Here is a 26,324-nt window from a genome sequence, read left to right as displayed (position 1 = left end):
TATTCCCTACTCGTCCCCAGTTGTAGTGTCTTCCCCAACCTGGTAGCATGCAAATGAATACGCCAAACACAGAGCTCTGCAACAGATGTCTTTGTACCTTATGATCACACACTACACTCATTATGCCATAACTTTCATAACCACCCCTTAAGACCTCCAAGCAGACTACGTAATTCCTGTTTAGAGTCTGCCCAGAATTTCAAGGGTCCTGGCGCATATAATATCAATGACAATACAGTGGCGATAAAGCATTCATGTTAGTCTGACCCCTAATGAGTGACACTTGGCAGGGCTGCTTATAAATCCTTCCATACACTAACTCGTAGATGCAACACACCACAAAGCTGTTTCTAGAAAAAAAAACATTTACCATCACACTAATTAGTCACACAAAACACATGAAAACAAACACTGTGCAAAAAACACACAACCAAACACCAACAAATTAAAATACGCTCACACAATGGTTCATCCAGTCTAACGTGACATCAAGGTGCTCTGATAAAAATGCACTGTGGTGCCTTAACATTGGTTGAAAGCACTATAAAAATGCCCGTAGCAAAAAAATAACATAACGAAGCTCCTCCATGAATCACACTACCATTTGCACACGTTTGTGATTCAGTGTCTTTTCCTATATTCCTCTGTGCCCACTCCCAGGGGCGTAGCTTCATGGGGGGTGTTTGGGGTGGTACACTCCCCTAATAAATGTATTTTTTAGGTCTTGCCTGGCGTGAGCAGTGCATGCGCTGCTCTCGCCATGCAAGGGCTTCTTGGAATCGATACGATTCCAGAAGTCGTGTTGCTGCTCCGTCTGCAATTTGGATTGGTGCGCGTCGTTTTGCGTCATGGCTAATGCAAAACACAGTGTAATGATTGCACCGGAGGCAATCATGACACTGAGGGTTGCCACCCTGTCCGCTTTCGGCCCCGCCCACCACGATTTGATCTTTAACCTGCGGCAGGAGACAGTGTCTCTTAATTAGCCGCTACGCACTTTTTTTTCCCTGTTACGGCATTTCTCTGCAACAATGGCTGACGTGGCTTTCACTTTTGTGCGAGCTACAATGTTAATAATGGCGCACTTTTGTGTCCGCTACACCAGTGCTTTCCCTTTCATGCGCGCTGCATTATTAATAATGCGCACTTTCATGAGTTGCCTAAAAAGTGTCCCACAGGCCCGTTGCTGAGCCTCTCCGCCTCGTAAGCATTTCAGTGTGCTCTGGGGCTTGTACTTCTCTGTCCCTTGCCCCTCTCGTTGCTTCCCCCCGCTTGTTGCAGTCAGCCCTTCACCCAGCGGCTAAAAAGGAATCTCAGAATTCCCACCATTTATAGGCTCGGGAGGCATCTCCCATGTTCCTCTGGGTGCTCTATCAGTGCTTGGCACCCCTCCAACTGCGGCTTTTACACGCACGCAGTGCCTTGCACATCTCCCGCCCTGCACAGGCATCTGCCCCCCTCTCTCTCCGGGCACACACTGTGACTGGCACCTCTGCGTGCATAGTACTGTGTTGCCCCTCTGCTTATGCATGTGATGCCTACCACCTCTCCGTCCCTCCGCGTGTGTATAGCTGTAGGCCTCTCTGCAAGCACATGGTGCCTGGCCCCCTTATTGCCCCCCTCTAGCTGTACATGCTGGTTGTGCCTGGCACCTCTCGGGCCCCTCCCCCGTGCCAAGGGTGCCCCCTCCCCGACGGGTGCAGGGTGCGAGGCCTGTTTACAACAAGTGCAAACAGTGTGACAGCTGCTGGCCCCGCCGGCCGCTCGGCTCACAAAGAGCTCATTATGGGGGAGGCGGCGGCCAAGCCTGCCTGCCTGCACAGGTTCATTTGAAAGGCAAGCCGACGTGCCTGCTTCGTCGTGCCCCCTCTCTCTCCCTCGGCTGCAGCGGGGTGGGAACAGCCCCTTCTCACAACTTTCCCCCTATCATGGGCCGCCTGCCTCCTGTAGCACTTCTCAAGGCTTCTCCGTGAAAAACAAAACCCACCGCCCCTCCCCCCAACCCACCTTATGGGGACAATACCACTGAATTCTATGAGACCGTGCCCCATAAAAGTAGCATCCACAAACATTACAAGCATATGTGGCAATAAAGAGTAGTTTCTCAGTTGCTGAATGTTAAATTTTTAGATAAATATATTTATCTCTGGGCCGATGTGTGTTTGTTGGGAAACCGGTGGGTTGGTTCTTTGGAGTGTTAAATTATTGGGCAGTTTGAGACCGGTCCAATTAAAACAAGCATTTGCAATGCAATAGGTCTCGCATTTGCGAGAGTTTATGCCATTAGCAATGCAAATGTCAATGTCTTTTATTTGTTTTACAAACCAAAACATAAATAAAAGACATTCTCATTTACAATGCCAAAATCTCAAACTTATGTAAATGCGAGACCTATTGCATTGCAAATGCTTTTTTAAATACTTAGTTACAGGTGCTTTCAGTCGGGAATGGTTAGGTGTCTGTCGGATTTTTAAATAAACACAGACAAAAACGCCTTTTTGTCTCCCATTCCACTGCCCTTTTAGACACTCTAATGTGCCCTGCTTGTCGTATAATGGATTTAGACATTATATGCCAGCGTAATTGTTCAAAATCTGAAGCTCACACCCTACGCCCCTGCCCACTCAAGGGCCTCACTCTCTTAGAACTCGAAGTACAGGTAGTAAGCAGATTAGATTTTCTAAAGGTGCATTCTTGCAGCCTACACACGAATGTCAATTTTCAAGATAAAGCCTTCAGAACCGTAGTCAATATTGTCGGGAAGTAGCACTGTCAGTAACATAATTGTTCGTTATTTTTTTTCTGTAGCCCATTTTTGTTGTTGGGTGGGGCTGGACCTGTTTAGGGGATTTTTTTGTCACAACTTGCGCTTCTTTTGGGCCTCTTTTGAAGGGACATCGAGCATGCTTTTTTCCACTTCTGAACTGACAATACTGCCCTCCACTGGAAGACTGGAGGTAAGTGCCACGTTCAGAAACTCATCTGAGGCGGATGGTTGGCATCGGATGCCAGCCGAACAGCTGTTTAACTGGCATCGGACCCGCTACCATCAGTGTGTAACTCCCGGTTTCTCGCTAGCCCGGCTCCCTGTGGACAGTGGTGCGTGTGTCACGGACACAGAGGGCCTGTGGTACAGTTGAGGCTGAGCACAGCAGCCCTGCTGCCAGCCTGGGACATGGTCCGGTCGGCCAGGGTTCTTTAATCCCTTGAATCTTTCCTTCTAGGCGCTGCCGCCATGGCGTGTATGGGTGGTGAGTGGGTGGGTATGCGCTGCGTGTGGAATGCTGCTCGCTCGCATTCTTCCCCGCGCAGCCCTGGGACAGAACTGACAGTCGGGCTGGTTTATACCATTGTACAAATAACACAAACAGAGCACGTGTCATTGGTGTGCAGCCAAATCAGGGTTTTGTTACACAGGGCCGTAGATGTCCCTCTGCAGTACCCCGTGAGGGCCAGCTGGCATCGGTCGTGGGATCTCAGATGCTGCCTGCCGGATGTGTTTATCAGACAGCAGGGCGGACTTCGGGTGTCGAGCAGCTGTGAACATCAGTTTTTACATAGAAACAGCAAACTGTGAGTCTTAAAAATCCAGCGGTGACCTTTTTTCACACGGAAACAGGATCAGGCATTCACGGGGGCGGTGGTGGTGTCGGAGATCCATGCGTGTGACTTTTGCTGGGGTATTTGTTTTTTTAAAAGAACCGTAAGTCAGTGGAGTCTGGAGCATGCTCGCTATGTCTTGAACGTTTGTAGTGTCAGAGGCAAGAAGAGATTATTTAAATTAACACTTTGTTTTTAATTGGCGTTTCATAGTGCACTTGTGCTCAAAAGCTCTGTGAACAATCAGAATTACTATTATCCACTTTAATGGCGCTGAATTTAATGATCTCAGAAAGATAGAATTCTGAATCGGCCTTTCTGCGATTCGAAATTGCGAACTGCAGATCACCCCATGTTTAAGCGGGAAATATGGAAACTGATCCATCCTTCGACTGAAGCTACTTTTTTGGCGAGAATCCTTTCACAAAACATTCTCTTTAAACTTCTCGGGCGTGAGACATTCTATAAAGCTCCATACCGCACCCTTTATCATTTATGTGAAAAAGAGTAGGGATGTGGAACCTTGAGGGGTACTTGTATTGGTTTTCGTGGGTTGTTTCTGTGCATCCCTGAAAGCTCGTGTGGTGTGGCAGCGGTGCTCAGCATCTATCGCAGCTTGAGAAAGTAGGAGATGACCAGGCACATATATATTAATGTGGTGGCACACATTTCATGTTCCTGATGTTGGAGTTCCTGGATAACTCCACTTAAATAAGTGGTTGTGACAGGTCCACCTTGTTCTGCAGCTTGACCCCCATCAGTATGGAGATTTCTGGCTGTTGCGTATATTGGCGCTAACTCTGTACAACCTCACAAATGGATTTAACAGATCATGGGTCGAAAGGATTTACCTAATGCCACCACCTACACGTAATGGTGCTGAGACTGACGGTTTATGCCTCAGCACCATTACGTGTAGGTGGTGGCATTAGGTAAATCCTTTCGACCCATGATCTGTTAAATCCATTTGTGAGGTTGTACAGAGTTAGCACCAATATACGCAACAGCCAGAAATCTCCATACTGATGTGATCACGGGGTCAATGTTGGTGCTTGAGCCCGCTTATGATGCAGGAGATGGTACATACACCCCATCGTATGGGTCTCAATGAGCGAAGACACTCCAGGATTATGGTTTTTGGTGTAGAGTAGGTGAGGTATCCGAGCTCTTAACCCCGTGTGGCAGGGCTGTCCACCATCCTTGGAATTCTTTTTCTTTATTGGGATGGGTAGATTCACTTTGAAAGGTCCTGAAGAGTTCCAAGACAAGAGCCACCATGCTCAGCGCAGCTATGCCCCCTTTGCCTGAACTAAACCCATAGTATAGCCAGTGTTTTCGTCCAAATAAGCTTAGTACAGAGACAAACCAAGTCCCCCTAAGGCAAACGTAAAAGTAGTCATCCCATGTGTTCTGCATCCGACAGTTAACGTGTGTGTGTGCACACACCTTGATTTATAGTTCACCAGACTGCATGTTTCCGGCTATTCCTGAGTAGCATTTTTTAATACAAGAAAATCTTTTGTTTGCCAATGCCGTGTGAATCAAGCCACTCAGGTTTTGTATCTTTTAGAAAGTGTACCTGCTCAGAAAAACACATAAAAGGATGTAGGTGTCATGTGCTTTCAATTCTTGTTGAAGACACAGAGGCAGGGCCGTTTCTACCATTAGGCAAGACTAGGCGGCCGCCTAGGGCGGCAAAAGGAGGAGGGCAGCAAAAAACATGAGTTTGTGTATATCTAATGCATTAATTCTTCTAGCCTGGATGACAGGGGAGAGAGTGATGGTAGTAAAAGGGAGGGGGCGGCATTTTTCAATTCTCGCCTAGGGCGGCAAAACACCTAGAAACGGCCCACAGAGGCTCTAGTTGCAGAAGTTCTTGCGGAAACTAGTTCCTTACATTAAACCAGGATGCTGAAATTTTTCCAGTTGCTGTATCACTGTAGTGGCGACACACACCTGTGATCCCGACGACTGGAAGAAGGGGCCTTGATCAGAATGCATAGTAAGAGCGATATTTCTGTAGTGTCAAATGTGGCCACACCAGAGCAGAGATCCATGACCCAAAGGAGAACTAAAAGGTGGGAACCATCAAGAAAAGCTGGAGCAATGATTTCACTTTTTAGAAAGCTGAGAAACAAAGCTTCCTGTCTGAATATGTTCCACAAGCACAATTACACAAGCAATATATAGGGGCCAGACAATGTAATTAAATAAGAAAAGAAAAATGTATTGAACATTCTGCTCCTATACTTAAAAATACAATATCACTACAGCAGACTTGGATTCCGTAGAATTAACTGAACAGGGTGGTCACTGGTGTCGATTGGGCCAGGGATGTTGGATTTAAAGACATACTTATGACAAGCTGGTAACATCAATAAACATTGAGGTTAAGGCTGGTCAAGGCGTCGGTTGTACGTAGTTTCATCGAAAAATAATTTCGTGGAATACGATTACTGAAAAACCATTTCATTTAAGCTGTTTAATGGAAATTTTCAGAATGAATGGCACTTACCTTTTTGTAAAAACCATTTAATAAAATGTCTTTTTGACTGAAATTGACCTTTGAATGCTTATTTTAATGTAAATGCAATGGTTGCAGGACTTACTTTCGAAACATTTTTGTTGGAAATATTTATTCCAGTGCTTTATTTCCGGGGACATTATTTCATATTTATATATTTTACATTGTCAAACAGTTAATTTGGATGTCTTTAATTTGTTGACCCATCACCACACGTGAACACCATTCATCGCTGACCCCTCCCAACCCCTAAGCACTATCAATCCCTGCCCCCTAAAATCCCTCACCACACCTAAAGTACACTCATCCCTGAAGTGTAAAAGCCCTTTCTACCGCAAAAATCATCCATCCCTGAACCATAAAATCACTCACTACCCCTATTTACGCCCATACTTGAACCTTAAAAACTCCACCCATCTCATACCCCATTAAACGCCTCCCCACACCGGTCCAATCCCTAAACCGTAAACAACCCTCACCACCCTTAAACATCAGTCATCCATGACCCATAAGAACCCCTGATCAGCCTAAACTACTCATCCCTGCACCCTAAAAAACAATTTCTACGTCTAAAGTCCACCCAACCCTGAATCCTTAAAACCTATCACCACCCTAAACTTCGCCCCATCCTGAACCGTAGAAATTCTTCACCACCTCAGCTGTTACCTGTAATTTTTGTTCACCCTAAGTTGGCAGGGTATGCCCAGATGTTGGTACCTTGCTCACTTTGCCACTGGATTCAAGCTAGCCTGGGTGATGAGTGGCGTTACCCCGAAACCGGTCCCAGGATGCTTGTTTCCGGTCCAGGGAAGACCTTTTTAAAATGCAGTGCCTCCTGTGTTGTCTGTACAAATGGCATAGCTCTGCTGTGCAAGAGAGTCAGCGATGGCCTGGCAGTGCAAATTCAGTCTGGATGTTTTAATGCAATGTAAACCAAAATTGTACACATGGTTTGAGGTTGAAGATGTCTGAATGATGGGCATTAGCAGATCTTGCATTAATGGCCATGCAGAAAAGATTGTTGCTTATAGTAAATGTAGGAGAAAAGGAGCTGGTGTTGCAATGCATGTGGATGAGATTATTTTGGTTGATCCTCTTTGTGGATGGATGCTTGTTGCATGTAGAATGCTGAATGATGGGATGGAGAATTGTGACTTTTGAAAGAGCATTTTGGTGAATCATTCTTGGTGGTCGTAGGGTGGACCGCCTGCTGGGTGAATGCATCGTCAGATGGGATGGAGGTAGTTGTCAGTGGCGCCCTGTGGACGCATCCTGTTTTCTTGATGCTGACATGACCGGATTTTCATGGTCACTCATAAGAGTTTTGAAGCCCAATGACTACAGAGATCACTAGCCAAACTGCAATTTACAGATCAGAGCTACGATACCAAGGGCAATAATGTATGCGCATTCCAAGAGCAATAGATGTTTTTCTTGTTCGTCGTCAGCTTGGGGGTTCCTTATAGGACTCTTTTAAGGACTTTAGCGGTGCGTATTTTACTTTTGTGGGCAGTTAGCTATCCTACAAGGTCTGTGGAAGTCCTGATATTTGATTTCCTGGCATACGACCACCCTGCCATATTTAGAGAGCCCTATCTGACGACAATGTATAACGCCAGTGCATTCGCCAGTGCAACAGTAGCATTGAAGATAGGGCAGAATGCTAACCAGATACCATATTTTTATGCCTGCCCTGTGGTAATTCTTTTTCTACACCAACTCCCAAATTATGATTTGATTTGTGTACAACACAAACATAATAGTACAAAAACATTATACTAAAAACACGTACATCTCTATGTAGATAAAGAGGTTTTTGGTCATCCGTCCACATTGACTGGTCTGTTCAAGTGCCATTCCTATTTTGCTTCGTCCACCAGAGCATACAGCATGGGAAATGGGTCGACCTACTCATTCCATCGGTTGTCTTACACTGTAAGTGATGGCATTTTGCTTGCTCACGTGTGCACAGCTGCCTAAAAAAAGTATGCACTTCAGTGCCAGGGCTAATATGCGTTGGCTGCTTGACCACTCCTTTACCTTTACATTTTTGATAATTGTTTTTGAAATTGCCTCTTTGCAAAAAAATACATTTAAAAAACATTGCTTGCTTGCTAAGACCAGCCTTATCGTCTTTGCCATGCTTGATTCTCTTCACCTGAACACCACTCGGCGTAGATCCTAAACCTAAAATGACTGTTTATTTCCCGAGAGATCAATGCTAACACCACGCCCTGATGAGCCTACAAGAGGTTAAGTGCATAACAGTGAAATACAGAGCATGGATCGAGTTACCACTGGTACAGGAAATGCATTCTTTGAAGTTATATACCTCACTGAGCTATTGAAGAGTTGCAGTTACACTGCTCTTTGTTTAGTAGGAAATAGGTCAGTCTCTTTTTGTCCTCAGATTGGCCCGGGGCGGGTGCAGGTTTGATCCTCATAATAGGCGAGTCGCTGTGTGCAGCCCTGATCTGCCACGCTAGCAGACGTCCCGCCTTGCCCTCTTCAGCATGCATCCTGGCTATGTATTCCTTATAATGAAGATCTCTCAGGAATTCTAGGACTGTAGTGAATTTCTTTTTCTCAGCTAACAAATTATGGTGTATTCTCAACATCCACTGATTCACAGTATGAATGGATTTGTCCCATTTTTCAAGTCGGTCTCTAGCATTTTTACCTATCCCCCTAACTGATTATATATTCTTCTCTTATTATAATTTGAATGCCTCCCATTTCCACAAGATGTTTGAGGCTTTGCATTTGTTTTCCTTAAAGTAATTCCAAAAGGCTCCTTCAACATCTATAAAAGCTCTATATTGTAAGAAAGAACACTGTAACCTCCAAGTAGCAATCGCTGTGTGTGGGTTCTCCCATTTCAGCCCTATCAGAAGTGGGTCATTGTCTGTCTCTATTGTCACCATATATTCCTTGTGGATAATGGAACCTTTTAAGGGGCAAGAATGCTGGACACTATAACATGACATGGAAGTCCCATATTGGGGAGTAAATTGAGTGTCGGCAAACTTCTGGGTGTTATTTATCTAAATGCATTAAGTAGGTCCCAACCAGCTCTTTAATTATTCAGTGTCCTCGTTGTATTTTTGGTAATGGTGCCTGCTTATTATGTCCATGAACTAGCCGGATCTAAGTCTCGTATGCTTTTGTAGTTGCCACTCTAGAGCAGCGGGGTATTTAGCAATCTCGATAATAGTTCAGACTGTGTTGTATAAACAAACACCTGTTGTGCTGCATTAGGTGCAGTCCCTGGCCATCAAGTATTCGCCGTACTGATACATATCTTCTCTCTGTGTACACATCTCAGGGAACAAAGAGAATATCGTGTTGAATCCATACTAGTGCTCCCCTAGCATAGGAGAAGCCTGTTGCATATAATTTTCCTCACCGTCTTCGTTGCAGTTTACTTACTTCTTGTGATGCTAAAAAAGTTTCTTGGAGGAATGCTATTTGTGTTCTCTGGCACCACAGTGTATCTTGTACCCTTTTGAAACTGCTCCATTCCTCTCACATTCCAGGTTATGAAATTATATTTGACCTTATGTCACATACAACCCCCTCCCCAGCTCGACCCCAGTATCAGGCTGATCCCATTCCAGTGAAACCACTCTCCATTTGGATTTTTTTCAGTTGTATTAAAAAGATATGTGTACTTGAACTTCCAATCAAGGGGAGAAGATAAACTTTAACAAAGCTACCCACCTTCCATCTCCAGTGCAGATGAAAACTCCACATGTGTATTCACAGTTATGAATATGAATTAGGCCTGCCGCTCAGTGTGAGAGGTCGGCAATTTAGGGAGGTGTATGGGGAACCAGAGCTCATCCAGACCCATTAAATACAGCTTTAGGTTCTGTTTAAATCGTGTAACTGTCACACAGCACCCCGCCACCCAACATACAAGGAGGGGCTATTGTAAGCCAGGCACATTTTGGGGGTTCAGGTTCAGTATTCACAGACCGTCTGCTGATCTTTTTACAAACGGGGAGGCCCCTCATTCCACATTTGTGATTGTTCTGTTCCTGAATCCGCGCCAGATGTGTATGAAGCTGTTTTTATTTCGGTAACTGGTGACCTTCAGAGTGGAGGTGCGCCTATGGATGCACCAGCTGATTCTCATCCCACTCATGCCTGACTTCTTATGCATCCCTTGAACCTTTGTGGTGTCAATGTTCTTCTATGAAGGAGCTTTCATTGACTTGCAGTGTTATTTTTCTCTCCTTTCTTGATACCCCTCTGTTCTAGCTGTCTCCCATTCCTTGAGGTTCTATGAAGAAGACTGATTTGTTTATTTCGATTATTGTCAGTTTGGCAGGAAACAGTAAAATGTTCCGCATTGATCTTAGTTGCCTTTTGACATCATGAAATAAGGCCCTATGCTGTTGAACTGTTACAGTGTAGTTTGGGAAGATCCAAACTTTTTTGTTCTCGACTTGGAGTTTTCCAAGAGTGTGGGCCTTTTGTACAATGATGTATCTTCCATGATAGTGTAGCAGATGCGCCACGACTACTACTGATGAGGAGAACAGACTAGGCAATGGTACAGTCATCTAAGCATGCCTGGATGAGGGAATCATATTGTCAATTCTGTGGTCAGTGAGGAGGACTATAAGAATATTCCAGAGAAGAAATGGCTGTATGTCCATGCCACTTTCTGTGGCCTCAGAAGCAAAGGTGAGGCTGGTATTGAACAGGATTCCTATGAGCTCTTTTTGGTGAGGAAGGAGGAATCAATCCGAGGTCTGAAGGCTACACGAACCGTAGGGCATCGGGCTCAGGATCTTCGATCACTAAAATATTGCTGTCCTATCACTGTTCATGCACAGGAAGCTGTCTTATTCCAATGGAACACAGGTCCCAAGCCCACGCTGAAGCCAGTTGGTTTTTCTAGACCATTTTCCAAGTGGACATGGATTTTTGTGTGACTTGCATTCATTTGGAAATTCTCTTTTTACTGCTGAAGGGGGTTTGTACTTGTATTTTTAATATAAGACACAAGAGGAATTAGCCTTGAGGAATGCAAAACGATATTGGAGGTATTGACCGTTCGATTAATCCTAGTCTGACCTTTTGGCTGCAATCCATGAGGAATGAATGGATTAATTGCAGTGCCTCTCCAGAGATTCATGCCCAGAGTTCACGTCTGTGCAGAAATGTGTGGTCGATTGTATAGCTGGGGGCAGGTAAAGGACAATCAGGGTGGTTTCCTAACCTTCACACACAGATCGAAGCCCTCCCGTCTTGTTGGCTGGTGCACTCTCAGTGCCCCTCCAAAGTCCTAATCCAGATTGGTGGTCATGGAGAAGATGGTTAAATTCTACATACTTTTGCAGCTGTCCCGTCACATCTCCTTCCGGGATTTTTTTTGAGGAGTGGGGGAATGGAAATAAGCTAGCAATTAGCCAGTATTTCCAGACCAACGGACTTTTTTTCGAAGCGGTGTGTGTAATGACAACATGTTTCATGGGCCTAGGAACCAATTGAGAGTTGAGGGAGGGAGGAATTGATAGAGGGTTCTTGAAGGTTTATTGTACATAATATGAAAAGCAGTCTTCATATAGCAGGGGCCCACGACAAAAGACAGGTTCTAGAATATGGACCTTCCTGGAGCTCCAAGCTGCATCACACGGTTCCATGAGCACCATGTAGTTCCTTGAGCATGAATAGAGTATATAAACGTATTGAGAGGAATGAATATTGCAGCAATTATGTCTTTCCAGCTGAGTTTTTTTTAGAGTATTCCAAGTAATTTATAGCCTTTTTGATGGAGTTGTTCAATTTTGTGAAAGAGAGTGGGGAAGTTCCCTTGTCCTTTAAGGAGTTCACGGTTGTTAGTTTTTTAAAGAAGGGTAAGAACCCAAGAGATGTTAATTCATACCAGCCAATCATCTTATTGAACAAAGATTATAAGCTTTTAATGAAAATATGGGTGATTCAAATTACAGCGGCAGCCCAGGCTTTAATACATAATGAACAGACAGGGTTTGTGGCTGGTCGAGTGATGTTGGCAAACATGGGCTTCCTAATACATGCGCTGAACTACTTTGCTGCTAACGAGTCTCTGGCAGCTGTAATAATGGTCGATGCAGAGAAAGCATTCGACCTGGTTAACTGGGATGCGCTTTTTTATGGCCTTGCGAGGTTTGCCTTTTCTGTCCCATTCATTTCAATGCTGGGTAATTTGTATCAAGGGGCACAAGTGAAAGTTTTTGTGAATTCTAATCTTGCAGGGGTAGCAGATAAAAATAGGGGAACGCTTCAGGGGGTGTCTTTTGTCCCCAATGGATGATGATATCATATACCTCAGGCCAGAGAAGCAGGTCATTCAAAGGGTGCTGGGTGAGTTTGAGCAGCTTAAAAGGATTGAGTTAAACAGAGCTGCTTCTTTTTTATTCTTCAGGTAGTGATCTCCCTCCGTTTTTGTGGCAGCAGGCCAGCTCGCAAAATCCGATCCGATTTCTGGGGAGCTTTGTAACGGATAATTACTCCCAGCTCTTTCAATTAAACTATGTGGTAATGCTCAAGAAGATCAAGGGCTTTTTGGATAGATGGGCACTCAATCAATCAATCAACAAAGCTTTATTTCGACACGTGATGTCATAAAAGCACAAAATACATAAAAACAATTACAAATTCATTATTTTTAAAACATGTCGTAAGAAAGATCAAATTAGGTGATATACAATAAATATCTAAAAAATGTATTAAATTTCACAGCTTTGGGAATTAAGAAAGAAAGTTAAAAAGGATTTAATTAGAGCCAATAAATCTTTGCCTGATTAGCCATGCCCAACCTAAAAATTTAGCCACCCCGCAAACTAAAGTGGTGTTAGTGGTAGTTTTAAGGATTCGCATGGCGACAATGTGATCCCTTGTTCCTAAAAGTAAACAAACGGGCCTAAGCCATTTCGTCCTAGGTAATAAATAGGCTGGGCATGCAAAGAAAAAATGAGAAATGTTTTCAGTAGCACCAGGACAGAATGGACAATCAGGGAGGGTCTTGTGGGGGGGTCTCCACTTGCTAGTGTGATCACATAATGGGAGTGTCCCAAACCTAAACTGAATAAAGAGCGATCTATCCTTGGGCTTAGTGATAAAATCAAGGTAAGGTTCTAAAAAAATAGTGGATTTATGTTGATAGAAAACCTCTGTCAACCTTCCAATATTGGGATCTCTTTGTTCCGAAGCATCCACCCATGCCCAGAAGGCTCGCTTAACTTCCACCTTTGATAATGGTACCCCCACGGGCCAATCGGATGTAAGGCCAGTTGCGATCAAAAGTTTTTTGGTGTTTGCGAGCCACTCAATTTTATGGGCTCCTTGCATATTCATGACCTCCCTGAGCCCTTCAACATAGTTAGAGAGCTCAGGGGTGCGCCACAACCGCGCCCAGTATAACAAAGGGCGAAGGGTGGCTAAATCTCTAATTGAGCGCCTACCAAAGTCGCTGAGGAGTGGTTTGGTTGGGGTACCCCTGGGGAGTGATACAAGTTCCCTAAAGAACTTGTTTTCGTTGGTCACAAGTGAGTCAAAACAGCTGTAGCCCCATAATTCGGCGCCATAAAGTGCGCTACCCACCGCCTTTGCGGCATAGATGTTTAATACTGGGGTAATGGGTTTAGAGGTAGAGGCCCGGAATTCCTTTCCCAGGGCGCCAGTTACTCTTTTGAGATTAAGTGCCATTTTGTCTATATGGGGCTGCCATCTGAGCCTGTCGGAGATTCTGATTCCCAAGTAATCAAACTCTCCAACGCGCTCAAGTGGTTTCCCTTCTAGGGTCAGAATAGAACCAGAGGATTTCGAAGGATTGAAATAGAGGAGTTTGGTCTTGGCAGTATTGATGACGAGGCCTCTCCGCTCACAGAACTGGGAGAAGCGCTGTAAAAGCTTCTGTAATCCGGACGGAGTTTTTGAAATTAAAAGAGTGTCATCTGCAAAAAGAAGTGCGGGAACTTTATCACTCGCCAGAGCGGGAACATCCGCTTCAACTTCAAGCAGAAAAGAGACCACGCCATTCACAAACAGTGTAAAAAGTGTTGGTGCCATGACGCACCCTTGGCGAACCCCTCTATTCACTGGTATTTTTTTGGTTTTCTGGCCCTGTGTCCCCCATCTAATACAAGCAAAGTTCTCTTCATGCATTCGGATAAGGAGTTTCAGAATGTAGGAGGGGATTCCCAGCTCTTCCAAAATCGACCACAAACGGTCGCGGGGGACCAGGTCAAAGGCGGTCTTAAGGTCGATGAACGCAAGGTATAAAGCGCCCTTGCCGATGGTAACCGTCTTCCAGTAAAGAAGCATTAGCCTGAATGCTTGGTCAATTGTACTGGTGCAGGCCCTAAAACCCGCCTGAAACTTTGTTAGGATCCCTTTCTCATCCACCCAGGAATGTATCCTCTCCAGGAGTACCCTACCGACCAATTTCTGGCCAGAATCAATTAAACTAATTGGGCGATAATTCGCCGGGTCTCCCCTTGAGCCCTTCTTGAAGATGGGGATTACTTCTGCACCTTTCCAAGACTCCGGCACCGGAGATCCATTCAATAGGCTGTTAATATAAATTGTAAAAAACGCAGCCCAGCCCTTTGAATTGGCTTTGAAAAGATCTCCCGGAATGCTGTCAGGACCTGGTGCCTTGGCAGATACAATCTTGTCGATGGCAATTTGGACCTCTTTCTCCTCGATGCTTGGAAATGGAATGTGGTCGTGGAGTTTTACTGCAGACCCTAGACTGATGGGCTGGTCTACCGCATCCTCGGCACCCGCGTACAGGTTCCTGAAATGATTAAACCAATCCCCATCCGTAATGTGGTTAGGGATTTGCGCCTGGGCACAGTTGGTTGATCTTCTCAGAATAGACCAAAATAGCTCGCCATTTTTTGCGTGACTCGCTAGTTTTAGTGAAATCCAGCGCTTTTCTTCCCAATCTTTTTTAGCAGATGCGAGCGCTTGCCTATAGAGCAACCTCGCTTGCCTAACCTCACCGGGGTTATTAGATTTAATTGCAGAGATTAGGCGGTTTTTCTTTGTTCTGCAATCTATATTAAACCAATCGTTTTCTGTCTCAACTCTGGGGTTAGGTTTTTTCCTATGGTCAATAAACAATGCCCCAATTGCGTTCATGGATTCCACATAGACTTTGGTATAACTAGGGTTGTCCTCAGATAGTAAAGAAAGCCTAGTGGTGTAGTCAACGAGGATATTCTCCAACGTAAGAAGTTTAATATCACTAAGGGCAATTTTGGACCATTTAAGAAATCTACCGCAATTAGAGGGCTTGAGCTTCTTGGTCGTCAACTGCGTACCTGAGTGGAGGGGTGTATCCTGTCTATGCCAGACTTCTCGCATGCTGAGGGACAGGGGGTTGTGGTCACTGGTAGTTGATGGTATTACGTCCATGTCGACGACAAATTTCCACCCCCTCCTGTCGATCAGAATATAATCGATTCTGCTTTGACTGCCAACTCTGTTGAAGGTATTAGCGCCCACTAAATCAGAAGGAGTACGCCCATTGGCAGCTCTTAAGCCGAATTCTAATGCTAAGGCATTCATTTGAATTACGGCAGGGGTCCATCTTTTTACGGGTTTTAGGGAGAGTAGGGGGATGCTCCATCTAGTGTCCTCATCATGTGTGCCCAATATATCTTCTGTGGCAAGTGGTTCAAAAGAACAATTGAAATCACCGGCGACAAGAAGATAAGAGTTCGAGGGGCATGTGGAAAGTATCTCTGAGAGGGCTATAATGGTAAGCGACTTAGCGCCCCCTTGAGTACCACGAGAATAAACATTAAAAAGTTCCCAGGGTGGACAACTCTGAGTACCTTAAATGATAAGTCTCATTATATCAGGCGTAGAGCGGCCATCAATGGTGACCTTCAGGTTGAGATCTGCCCTGATCCAAACCATGAGGCCACCAGAAGGGCGCCCACGGCCTGATGCGATAGCTGGTATAGAGAAGCAGCAAAACCCCGATTTATATAATGGATCGACACTCCAGGTTTCCTGGAAGATGCATATATCATGTTCTTCTATAAATGCGTTCCAGTCAGGGAGGTCTAGCTTGTTACGTAAACCAGCTATGTTCCAAGAGACGATCTTGAAGAGGCTAGGTATAGTCACCCCGGGAATTGAGGCGCTTGGAAGGTGATTTTGGGGGGGGTCAGGATTAGTAATAGACCTCCTCGGCCTAGTTAACAGGGTTGATGAATTCGAGCCCAGATGATCAGTCACTAAAGTGGGCTCTGGGGGACAGCATACTGAGAAAAGCGGAGGAGTGGCTGGAGTAGATTTACTGTCCTCCAGTCAGTCGACAGCCTCAAGGCTGCTGAAACGGTTTTCTGTAGGAATAAAGTCTAAGGGTGGCAGATGTATAGGCCAACTCCCCAGTGGAGAGCCTCTCCCTTTTCTATGTACAACTGTCCATGGTTCTGTAGAGTGGCCGGGAGGATAAAAGTAGGTTAAGGGGAGGGTTGAGATACATGATCCTGTAGTAGTGGACCTCCAGTTGCAGATATACTCAACGGTTTGAAATTAATTAAGATACAATCCCCCCTTATATTTTTGGCTAAATGGCCTACCCATGGGACCCGTCGTACCATAAGAATTTTGGCGCTGATATGCGGTGGTAGTGGTCTATTTGTGTTGAGCCAATACACAACCCTATTCCTTAGGGTTGTGGATGACTCGGCTACATTAGTCTCCAGTTCTGGGACTCCTGCCAAAATTACAACATATGGAGCGGTTTCAGGAGGTAAGTTGGGAATATTAGCCCTGATAGGAGACCCTGATATTAATGGCCTAGCAACCTCTTTTAGATCTGTTGTACTAGGCAAAATGGGATTCCTTGAGTTACCGACTCGAGTGGGCATGTTTGATGTAATTGTGGGTTGGCTTTCGGAATGGGCTGATGGTAAGGCTTTGGGGGCTGACAGGGCTTTCTTTGCTCTAGGGTTGGCAGATGGGTTTGGTGCCTCTAGACTATGAATAGTGCTGGGTGCAAGGGACAGACCCCCTAAGATACATTCAATCCTGGCTAGGTGTTTTTCGATTTTGAGTAATCTATCCTCCACAGGACAAAGAGAGGACCTAATTAAATCCCGTATGTCATGCAAGCGCAATGGATCAGGGGTCCCTCCCTTGGCCACTACGCTTTGCCCTCCTCCCTCCTCCTGGCTCATTATCTTTATTGGTGATAAACTGGATTGGGGAGCAGGGTCATCCAGTAGAGACACCTGTAAGGATTGCTCAGAAGCATCAGGGGTTTTGTTCGATTTCCCTATTTGGTTTGGCGCCTTATATTTGCTTTTAGTGTGTTTGCCCTTTCTGCCAATATTGGGTGGGCGCCCTTGTTTGCTTTTGGGAATTGCCCCCAAGTTTCGCTCTCGAAGCTGCCTAGTGCTACACTCAGGGGCTGTGCTAGGGGCAGACGGCAGTGGGCAAGGAGACAGTAACAAAGAGTCGAGGGCCATAGACTGGTCCTCCACTGGAGTATCAGCAACCATTCCGCTGGCTGGCAGGTCCTGGGCTGATGGATCTGTGTCAGATCTAACTGAGCTTGTGGGAGATAAAGTTTGGCGTGCTGGAGATCGTGCGTTAACAAGGTATCCCAGGGAGGACCTCCTGGCTGCTGCCAGATCCTGGGAGACGCGGCGCTCCAGAAGCATTATTTCTTGATCAATGACACTATTAACCTTCGTAACAAATTGGTCCATTGTCCCCGTGAGATGTGCGTTTGCCGCCCTGGCTTTGGTGTCCTTTGGTGGCATAATAATGGCCAAAAAGTGAGCTGCAGGATAGGCTAACACAACAAAAGCAATAACAATAATTACACAAATGTTCAACTACGTATAACACTGTTAATTGCAAAGCGCCTGTTGAAAGAATGGGGCAACAGTACCTTAGATTATGTGGTGTGTGGGAGGCGTTAGAGGAATTGCCCAGTCCAGTCCGTTCCGGGCAGTGACGGGCAAGGACGGGCCCGCCCTTGGCCCGGGCTTCGCCCGGGCGCGGCCCGCGCGCGTCCCGCGCTGCGGTGCTGCTGGGGGCCTGAAATAGGACCCGGGCGCTGCGTGATGACGTCTGCAGTGCGCGCCGGGCGCTATGGCCTCTGGGCAATGTGGTCTTTCCCGTGCCGTTCCCCTCACGGCGAGAATGCAGGCAAGGACTGAGGCAGGGATGTCAGGTGTGCCCCTCGCAAGTGCCGTTCCCCTCACGGCTGGCTCGATGGCAAAGAAACGATGTCTGCAACCAGGTATGTGCGCGTCCCGCACTGCGGTGCTGCTGGGGGCCTGAAATAGGACCCGGGCGCTGCGTGATGACGTCTGCAGTGCGCGCCGGGCGCTATGGCCTCTGGGCAATGTGGTCTTTCCCGTGCCGTTCCCCTCACGGCGAGAATGCAGGCAAGGACTGAGGCAGGGATGTCAGGTGTGCCCCTCGCAAGTGCCGTTCCCCTCACGGCTGGCTCGATGGCAAAGAAACGATGTCTGCAACCAGGTATGTGCGCGTCCCCTTACATTAGTGGGTCGAGTAGCTCTTATTAAAATGTCTATTCTACATCTGCTGTTGTTTCTTTTTTCAAATGTCCCTATAAAAGTTAATAAGAGCTATTTTACAGAATGGATAGCACTGTTCGCACTTTGTGTGGAATAAGAAGGCTTCTCAGGTAAAACTCTCTGTACTCCAATTAGATACCAAACGGGGGGTTGGCACTACCCCATGTGCAGACATATTATGATTGAAGCATCTTTTTTAGATGCGCTTGCAAGATCAATAGATGGAAAGAGGGCTGTCGATCTTTATTCATAGGTAAAATGATATAGGAAGCTGGATCCCAGCTGCCGTTTATTATCAAGACAGCCAAACTCCCAAATAAAACAAGCTATAAGGTGTTACATGAGTTTATCTTGGCATAAGCACCTGGGCCTGGTACTGAGGGGTGGCTGTGCACCGCAGAAATCGTCAGTGTGGTCCAGGATCTGGTTGCTTAGAGTTTGGAGTGCTCTGGCGTTAATGCTTGTCATTTTATGGGCACTAAGCTGGGCCCTTATCAAAGAGCCTAGGCTTGAATGCTAATGGTGGGTGCTGGCAGCTACCAGCTCCGTGAATTAGGTGGCAAACTCTACAGTTTAGATTACCACCGTGTACTCTGTCGAGGACGAAAACATCCCTCCACCCCTCAAGAGAGGTACCCTACCCCCACTTTCTGAGGCGATCTGTATGCTTAGCCACATCCCAGAAGAGACGTTATCCAGGTGTCTTCACTTCTGAATCCTCCACTGTTTAAAATTAAACTATTCTGCAGAATATCTGCTATGCGAAGGAGAGTCTGGTCCCGTGCATCAGGTAGTAAGCTACCATTAAGACTGCCGCTCAGCCCTAAAATATGAATTTACAGCATAGATAGCTCACATGTCCAGCGCATTCTCTCCACATTCAGGCTTGTGTTTTTAAGGACCAAGTCATATTCCTTATAGACTTAGTTTTCGGTCTAAAATCAGTAGTGTGACTACATCGCCTTGTGCTGAAGCCCACACACACGGTGAGCAGGGTGTTTCCACCCTTGTTAGCCAGCTGTGCAGGCAAACCAATTGTGACGCCTGCAATGGTTACCATGACTCGTGCACCCACCACGTGACGTCAACAGTGGGACGCCATACTTACGTTCGCCGTGGGGAATCTAGCGCAGATTGGGGTTACCGAGCCTCTAGTCTATAACTGCGTCGCTCCTTGGATTTCCGAGCTTTTGGTACAGCTGCCTGCCATCTTGGGAAACATATGTACACGTGGCCAGTTTATCACTGCACCCAACACCTCGCTCTCTCTGGACGGCCCTGTGACTGTGTGGTAGGGTATGATGATGGTTTTGCAGAGATCACTGCTTCGTTTCACTTATTACCCAGTAAGATACTTGCTGAACAGCACATGCGAGGCCCTCAGCCCCGTTACAACACATCGTGGAAGAGTGGCGTATGTGTAGGTAAGTGCTCGAGGTCAACAGCATATAACTGTGTCTTACCACAGCAGTCACTCTACTGACGCAGAAGGAGCCGGGGCTCTCATGACTTAGCCTTTAATGGAAAAGGTGAAAGTGTAGGGTTCGGGAATATCGTGAAGGCGGTTGTAGATTCGATGTACTTATCTCCACATATTCGCAAATTGATTCTATGTGTGCGAGTATATATATATCTATATATTTAAAAGTACGTGGATGTGGCGTTAAGAATACTACATCTATACTTAATTATACAAACTAAACGTACATTCACAGTATTTTGGTAGCATTATATTCTTGTCGATAATGTGACACAAAAAGTGGCATTGAATGAGGTCGGCTAGGTGAAAAGTATTTTGGAAGAAAGAAAAAATGCTTTTGGTGTGAAAATGGATTTATGCAGAACAATCTTGTGTAGACCCTGCAGGTGGGGTGCTGAAGGCATCAGTGTAACTCAGGCCCCAGGAATTAACATGGAGACTCACTATTCAATTGCTTTAAATTGATGTAATGGGAAGATTATCAAGGGGAGCAATAGAGGCACTCCAGGTGCAATTATGGTGTGGCGTAAAGGCCAGAGCTGCAGGCTCTGAAACGAGCGTCGGCATCGGCTCAACATCTCCCCAAAATCACAAGATGTTGAGCCGATTTTGGGGAAATCACTCAATCTTCCCGTGGCTTAAAAAAATCAAAAATAAATATGTCCTTGTGCAATGCAGCCGGTACTCATGTAAAGCACTCCAGTACCATCGGCTCGAGATCACGCTAAATAAAACTGCAACAAAAAATATTTACATCTTGGCATTACCAGAGGGCACAGAGATAGGCAAAATTGAGATCTTTTTGGAGCAGCTTGTCAAGAAAAATCACCCAGCTACCACAATCAGATATTTTTCTTTGTAAAGGGCCACATGGGTTTGTACCTAGACTTGGTCCAGGGGTTCAATTAGACCCTTCATCACTAGAAAAATATAGAAACTGGGATTCTGTCCTTCGGGCTGCCGAGCAGGTTTCCAATTTGCAGTATGAGAATGCCAGGGTGAGATCCTATCCAGACTTTATGGTAGTGGATCAAACTCTAAGAAGGCAGTTTCACACTGCGAAGGCAGACCAAAGAGTGAAAATCTTAGGTATACCATGCTACATCTGATCAAACTGAAAGTAATAGTAAATAAATGAGCACAATTTGTCACCGCTCCTGAGGGATAAACCTGCAATTTGTGGATGTAAAAGCATACACCAAGCCGGAACTGTGGACCCTATTATGTGGGCATGAGCATTAGACTGATTGCACTACATTTATATTTTCTTAGCTATCACAATTCGACAGGGCCATCCCTTGGAGACATGCCTAATTTGCAGAATATAGCCAATATTGCTGGTCTCTTACAGATTTGAAGGTTGCACTATGTCGATGCTCTGCAAACTTTGGTCTGACTTTAAGATTGAGTGGGCAGACATTCACATACATGGGGCTGTGGCTACAGCAAGTGAACACCAGCCGACCACCACTCTGCAGGTAGACCATGTACGCGGTTTCTCCTTTTGCAGGGATATGGGCCACTCTCATAGTTCTTATACTGATCTTCATGCTCTTTTGGAGGATTGGAGAGGAACGGGGGATTACTACAGAAAGTGATCTGACATTCGAGCATTGTTTTTTCTTTAGGTCGAAGCCTACTGTCTGGTTTGCCAACAACATCTTGGGGACATTCGGAAAGCTTCCCCGGGAATGCATTTCACCCATTGCTTACCATTGGCTTTGTGGTTTGTAACTCACATTTGCTTATTTTCTATTAGCTGGCTCTATTTGTTTTATACTGTCCTGCTTGAGTTCATCCCTTCCTTTGCCAAAACCCTATTTACTGCATTCTTTTTTTTTTTATTTTGTTTTATTTCTTATTGGTTTTCATAAGCATCAAAGTAATAAAAAAAATACATACATTTCAAATCCAAAGGAAAAAAAAAATCGAAATTAAATTTACAAAGAAAGGAAAAGAAAACAAACAAGCAATCATGAATGTACCTTACGTTCATTACTGGGAGGGCAATCCAGAAAAAAACAAATGGGGGGGGGTCTTCCCCGTACACATTGCAAATCCTTAGTCCAAACCTATGGTACCTCCTATTAGTTTCCATCATTTTGGCCTTCTAAGTAACTTTAATATATTTTCCAGAAGTTTTTAGGACGACTCCTAGGAGGAAGCAGTTCGCTATATGATTCAGTTTGCGTATTGCAGAACAGCATGTCTCTAGACAATTGAGTCAGGGTAGAAGGTGAGCCACACGACCAATGCATTGCCACTACTCTTTTTGCTATCAAGAGGCCCATGTCAATTAGGCATTTAATATCTTTACGGACCTGCTTAGAGATGCCCAGTAAGGCTAGGAGTGGGTCAGGTCTGATTGGTTGGCCTGTAATCTTATTTAGCTTAGCAAAAATGTGAATCCAAAAATTAGCAATAGAGGGGCATAACCATGCTAAGTGTAGGAAGCGAGCCGCCCCCCCCCCCCCCCAGATCTTTCGCATTTATCAGTTTCGCTCAGACCAAACCTATTTAACCGAACTGGGGTATGATATATTCGGTTAAGGAATTTAAATTGGATGAGGCGGTGTCTACCATTGAGGGAAATGCGTTGCGTGGCCTCACAACAGTACTTCCATGTGGCGTTATCCAATTGGACCTCTAAGTCCGTTTGCCATTCCAACCGAGGCTTAATATACTGGTTTCTGCGTAATTCCTGTGTTTTTGTATATCTGTGCGAGACCAACCCACTCGGGGTTTCAGAACGTGCATTGTGGTGAGAAGTACTGCTTCTGGTGGTTCCAGCAGTTCGTCCCCTAGCAAGGAACACATTGCACTGCGGGCTCTGTAATAGTGGAATATTGTTAAGGGAGGAACATCTGTCTTGTTTGCAACCAGGTCTTCCCAATCCCGCCCCCTCCAGTCGGCAAAAAAGTTCCCAATTACTTCTATGTCCAAATGCTGCTTAGCTCGTACCACTTCCGGCTCAGCGATAGTTGGAAGCCAAGCGCACCATTCAATGGGGGTGAGAGGGGAGTAGAGGATGGAGATCGCTTGGCGATTGCTCAGGTTTTGCCAGGCATGAGTTGTTGAATTGATAGATTCCAAAGTCCCAGTGCGTTGAGTCGCTGCACGGAACAGCGCTGTGGTCAAATGAGAAGGTGCCGTGGCTACCCTCTCTATGTGCAGGTGGGGGGCGGGCGTGTTGGTGTAAACAGTGATAGGCATGTGAGCATTGAGCCGCTCGGTAATAGAGGTCTAGGTCCGGGGATCCCAGTCCCCCCATCGAATATGGGAGGGTGAGAACATCCCCTCGAGCTCTGGGTTGTTTACCAGCCCAAGCCAATTTAACCTGTAAAGACTTAAGTTGTTGGAAAAAGTGAGCTGGGAGGACCATTGGTATATTTAAAAACAAGAAAAGTAATCTGTGTATCACTACCATTTTCATAAGTGATATCCTACCAAGGAGCGAGAGGGGAAGGCAAATCCACCTGTTGTCATCCTCCAGTCTGACAATCGCTCTGCCGCAGTTTTCCTTTAGTACGACTTCCGAGTTCGTGTCCCCAAATAATGCACCGGGTCAGTAGACCAAGTCAAAGGGAAATCCAGGTTCATTAGGAGCATCGCTGGGGTAACAGGGAATATAGTACATTTCCTATTTACTGTATTCTTCCACCTGTACTGGATTTCTGTGAACGGACCTTAACTGTTGTTCTTATCTTGTCACATTTGCTGTGCAGACAGAGGCCAAATGTAAGACTCAGTCTTCCAGGGAGCTTGGAGTTTACATTTCTTTCTCTGAATTCAGAGTGAGAGGATTTGTGTGACAATCATGCTGGGTACGGGGGAAGGGGAATGCTTGAGGAAGGCTGTACCATGTTATTTTTTTTCTAGCACACAACAAAATTTAAATGACTGCAAATGAAGATATTTCAGAATATATCAGAATTAGAAAAGCCCAAATGAAGCACATTTATTGGTAATTCTGAAGTGTGGTGGAAACAAATATTTTAATACGCTCAAAACTAATCAATGAACTAGGTGATGACATTTCCACACATTACAGTTTGTTTGCTGTATACTTTTATCAGTAAACCTGTATGCCTGTGCAAATGTAATGGGGATTTCAATTGAAGATGTGTTGTCTGTAATGGCAGTGTGCTACTACACCATGCATAGTCCACTCTACGCCACTCCACTCTGTACCACTCCACGCCACTCCACATTGCACAACTGCACTCTACTCTGCACCACTGCACTCCACGTCGCCTCACTCTGCTCCTCTCTACTCTATACCACTCTACTCTATGCCAATGCACTCCACCACACTACTCTACCGTGCACCACTGCACATTCTGCACAACAGCACACTACTCCACTCTGCGCCCCTGCACTCTGCAGCACTGCACTATATACCACTGTATTCTACACCAGTGCACTCTACTTTGTACCACTCCACTCTACGCGAGTACACTTTATGCCAAGCCATTCTACACCTCTCTAATCCACTCTACTCTACGCCATTGTACTCTACCGTGCAACACTCCACTCTACTCTGAAATAATCTACTCTGGGCCACTGCACTTGGGGTCACTGCACTCGACGCTACTCCACTCTGCGCCCCTCCACTCATCTCTGCTCCACTCTGTGTCACTGCACTCCGCCCCAGTGCACTCTACGCCCCTTTACTCAAAACCAATGCACTCTGTCACTGCACTCTACTCCAATCTACTCTGCACCACTGCACTTTACGCCAGTATACTCTACCATGCAACACTTTATGCAACTGCACTCTGCGTCATTGTACTCTGTCAATGCACTGTACTCCAATCTATTCTACTCTGCACCACCGTACTCTGTTCTCTATGCTAGTCTACTCTGTACTACTGTACGCTACTGCACTCAGTGCCACTCCACTCAGCGCCACTTTGCTCTACTCTGAGCCACTTCACTCTACTCTGGGCTACTGCACTCCATTCTGAATCATGGCACTCTACGCCATGCACTCTATGCTGCTTTCTCAAAACCAATACACTCTACGCCACTGCACTCTGTGCCAATCTACTCTGTACCACTGCACTATACACCACGCTATTCTACTCTGCACCACTGTACTCTGTGCCACTGCGCTGTATGCCACTGTACTCTGCACCACTCTACGCCACTGCACTCCACTCCAATGCACTCTACGCCACTCTTCTATACACTACTGCACTCTGACAGTCTACTCTGCAACACTGCACTCTCTGTCACTGAACTTTATGCCACTGCAGCCTACGATGCACTACTCTACTCAGCACCACTTAACTCTACACCACTTTACTCTACACCACTTCACTGAAAACCAATGCACTCTGTGCCACTGCACTCTATGCCAACTACTCTGCACCACTGCACTCTATGCCACTATACTGTACTCTGCAGCACTCTATGCTACTGCATGCTAAGCCACTGCACGCCATGTCACTCCACTGTTGCGTTGTATGTCACTGATGTCACTGCACTCTACACCACTCTATTCTACTCTGCTCCACTGTACTCTACACCACTGATCTCTGCACCACTCTGCTCTGCGCCAATCTACTCTGACACTGTAGTCCATGCCACTGCACTCTCAGCCTCTGAACTTAATGCCACTCTACTCTGCACCACAGCACTCTACTCCACTGCACGCTACGCCACTCTACACCATTACACTCTACAACACTGCTCTTTATGCCACTCTATTCTACCCTACATCACTTTACTCTCTGCCACTGCTCTGCATCACTCTACTCTGCACCACTCCACTCTGCACCACTCTACTCTGCACCACTCTACGCCGCTGCACTCTGCCCCTCTGCATTCTACTCTGCACCGCCCAACTCTACACCACGCTATTGTTCTCCACGCCACTTCACTCTGCATCACTTCATGCCACTCTGATTTATTCCTCACCACTGAACTCCAAACCACTGCACTCTACACCACTCTACTCTACACCTCTGTACTCTACCCTGCACCATTACACTCGACCCTGAACCACTCCACTCTACGCCACAGCACTCTATGTCAATGCACTTTACGTCACTCTTCTATAAACCACTGCACTCTGACAGTCTACTCTGCAACACTGCACTCTCTGCCACTGAACTCTATCCCACTGCACTCTACGCTGCGCCACTCT

General features: G+C 45.9%; 1 protein-coding gene across 2 annotated transcripts in view; it reads left to right on the top strand.

Moving 5' to 3' along the window:
* Window positions 1–2,888: 2,888 nt before the first annotated feature.
* The window catches only part of LOC146798685 (uncharacterized), a 415,733-nt gene continuing 392,297 nt past the window's right edge, over window positions 2,889–26,324 (top strand). Inside the window, exon 1 of one of the 2 annotated variants that reach the window (XM_085625984.1) lies at window positions 2,889–2,957. The gene's annotated coding sequence lies outside the window, so the exon portion shown is untranslated. Of the gene's footprint in view, window positions 2,958–3,439; window positions 3,574–26,324 lie in introns of those variants that run through there. The other variant, XM_085625983.1, reaches the window with a different exon arrangement.

The sequence above is a fragment of the Triturus cristatus genome, chromosome 9, assembly GCF_964204655.1.
Source record: "Triturus cristatus chromosome 9, aTriCri1.1, whole genome shotgun sequence".
NCBI lineage: Eukaryota > Metazoa > Chordata > Amphibia > Caudata > Salamandridae > Triturus > Triturus cristatus.
The sequence above is the reverse complement of the archived record's forward strand: the minus strand, read 5'-3'. Positions and strand labels throughout refer to the sequence as shown.